The following is a 3,308-nucleotide window of genomic DNA, read 5'->3' as shown; positions in this document are numbered from 1 at the left end:
CTCTCCAGCATTTCCAGATGCTCCTGTGGCAGAAGGTGCCCCCCCTGCTACAGCCGCTGGCGATGGCACCACAGAAGGAATTCAGAAGCTGACGCAGGCCATTGATTTTCTGAGGCTGAGAATCCAGGGCTCCCCTTGCAAAAGGAGGCCAGCAAAGGGGCTAGCATGGGCTCCCTCAAAACACAGACGACAACGTCTGACTTGCCTGTCTTCCACTCTCGCCCCTTTCTTTGTTGTCTTCTGCTTCGCTGGCCATGACACGCCCCCCCCACCCCCACCCCCCAACCCAGCCAAGGTGCCACCTGCTGGCCCCTCTCCTTCTGCGGGGCCAGCAGGCACATGCCCTGAGAAGACTGCTCTGCTCAAGGGACACACATTCTTGCCTGCTTCTGGTGCTCCCTGCACTGCGGACCTAAGCTAGGAACAACCGGCGCAGCGGGACCCGCACCCGGCGCTGTGCGGGGCGGCACGGGGCCGGGCGGCCCCGGCGGGCGGAGCGGCAGCGCCCCACACCCACACCCACACCCCGCCCCAGACCCAGACCCTGCCCCAGACCCCGCCCTGTCCCAGACCCCGCCCCGCCCCGCAAACCCCGCCCGCGGCAGTTTGTGCCCGGCCACAGCCCCGACCTGTCCCACCGGGTCTCCCACGGCGCAGTAATACACCGCGGCGTCCCGCAGCCGGGGCCGGGCAAGCTGCAGGACGCTGGACTGGTGGTCTGCGGCCACGAACAGGGTCCCTGGCGGGTCCTGCACTTCTTTGGACCTTCTGACAGTACTCACGATGAAGGTGGGACCTCGTCCCGGGAGCTGCCGGTACCAGTGGATGAAGTCGCCGGTCTGTATGTTGGGGTGTGAGCAGTTGATGTTGATGCTGGCGCCCTCGGTGGCCTCTGCTGATGGCTCCCGCTGCACCTGGGCTCTGCCCGCAGCCACTGCCGAGAAAGAAGACAAAAATGCCGAAAATCACTTTACGTCGGTGATTTGCCATCTCCGGCAGCTGGTTCCATGGGAGAATCCCGGAGAAAGGGTCCAGTAGAGGGAAAGCAGTGGCAAGACAGAGGTGGTCGGGACAGATGGGGACATGCGGCCAGTGGCTGGGGTGGAGAAGGATCTCTGCATCAGTGTGTGGAGATCCTGGAGAAGACTTAGAAGTTTGGCGCGGATGCATGAATGGATGGGTTGGAAGTCAGACAGGTGGAAGGACGGAAGAAGGCGGGAAAAGTAGACAGGAGAGACGAGGTGTGACGGTGTATGAAGGACAGCAGATTGCAGGGCAAGAACAAATGCTGACGGCACAGGAGAATGAATGGATGGATGGAACGACGTCAGGAGCAGCACAGGAAAGCCAAGTTGTACTTCTAAGAAGGATGAAGAAGGATGAGCAAAAGAGGCGAGGGGGGACCCGGAGAGCTGAAAGAGGAGAAAGGGAGATGGCAGATAAGGGAGGGAGGCAGAAAGACCGACTTAAAAAAGGAGGAAAAAGTGAGGGCGCTGTCCCCACGGAGAATGCCCCCTGGCACAGCCCCGGTCCCCCAGCCCCACCGCCGCTGCCAGCCCCGCACACCCAGGAGCACCGTGGCCAGCACCGCCAGCCTTGAGCCCCAGCACCGCCACATCGCGCCGCTCCACTCCACTCCGCTCAGCCGCCCGCACCTCGCTGCCCCCCGCCAGCACCAGCTCTCTGCCCTGGCACTGGCCCCACTCTCGGCCTCGCCCACGCCCGGGGGTGCTCGGCTCCGTGCGGCACAAGGAGGCGGCGGGGCCAGGAGGCGGCGGACACACGTGCCGTCCCGTGTCGTGCCATGCCCAGCGGGGAGGAGATAGCGCAGCGGCTGCGCGAAGCGATAAAAAGTGAAAAAAGTTTAGCAAGTGTTAAAGGAAATCAGATGCTGGGAGCGCAGTGATTGTGTTTGTCTGCTGTCCTCTGCAGGGTATAAGAGTGGGAGAAACAGCGAGTGACCCTGAAGGCACAGTTACAAAGCAGGAAAAAAAAAAAAGTACATAAGAGAAAGGAATCTCAGTTACAAAAATGTTCTAAAAACAAACAAAAGAAACACAGAGATATTGTCTATATGACTATAAAGCAAATAAAAAAACAACATAAAGAACCAGTTCAGGTGAGAGAGAAAAACAAAAGAGGATCAGCTAAGTCTGGAAATGTTTCCCAGAGGAGCGTGTCCCTTACCTGATCGCACAGCATGGGGTGCACCTTTACCCCATGGGGCGGCCGAAGGTGGCAGCTGCACGCAGGGCGGTGCGGGAATATTTGACAGCAGCTCTGCTGGCACTGAGGGTGTGGGGCTGGGCAGGACAGAGCTGCCGGGGCAGAGCGGCTCTTCCTCAAGGTTGGAAACAGCAAAGTCTGGCCGCCACCCTCGCCCGCTGGGGCTTTCCGTCCCCCGCTTGGAGCTGTGGGCCTGGTGCTGCCCCGAGCACCCAGCAGGGGCCGTGGCGTGGAGCTGCCTCCCCACTGCGCCCCGAGCTCACCCGCAGTCTGCAGGGCTTGGAGCCACGGCAAGGCCACCACTGTTGCCACCTGCCCTCCCTGCAGGATCAGGTTTGAGCAGTGTACGCACTTTTTAAGGCCAGGGCTGATGGGCTGTGAGAGGACCAGGGCACAGCGGGCCACTTCCCTAGCGGAAAGAGTCCAGAGCTTATCCGGTCACTCACAGGCATCAGAGTAAGTGTGCAGCAGGCCGCATGAGGGGGGCAGGGGGTAGGAGGGAGGGGATGTGGGGGGGGGGCAGGAATCAGGGGAGGGTGGCACAGCCCCTGCTGCTCTCCCACAGCCAGTCCTTTGTCACCAAGGGTGGAAGGGATTGCCTGAGTCACTGGGAGCCTCTGGCCCCTTCTAACCCACCCTGAAGCCTGACTTGCTCAGGGAGGCCATGCCCCGCCCTCCATCCCTGGCCACTGCCCCCAGCCACTGCCCCCAGCCACATCTCTGTCCTGTCACTGCCATGCCCCTGGGCCATGTTTTGGACCAGAGAAGGGTGTCTGAGCATGTGTCCTGGTCCGACAGTGTTTGTCCTGGCCTGACTTCACACCTGCGTGGCTAAACCAGCACAGTCAGGCAGAACACTTTTTTTTTCCTTAGGTAATTAATCATTGCCAGTGCCAGGCTATGGACAGAGTCATCTGCATTTTTCCATTTTTGGAAGGTTTCCAGCATAGTTTGGTCTCAGGTTACCAGTATCCTAGCTAGAGAATGTATGAGGTTGTGGCTCTGTGTGAGGGTGTTGGGCGCAGGAGGGGGTGCCTGGGCAGTGTGTGTGTGTGTGTGTGCGTGCATCCCCGTGTGCACGC

Source organism: Apteryx mantelli, chromosome 28, assembly GCF_036417845.1.
Source record: "Apteryx mantelli isolate bAptMan1 chromosome 28, bAptMan1.hap1, whole genome shotgun sequence".
Lineage (NCBI taxonomy): Eukaryota > Metazoa > Chordata > Aves > Apterygiformes > Apterygidae > Apteryx > Apteryx mantelli.
Note: the sequence above shows the minus strand (reverse complement) of the source record.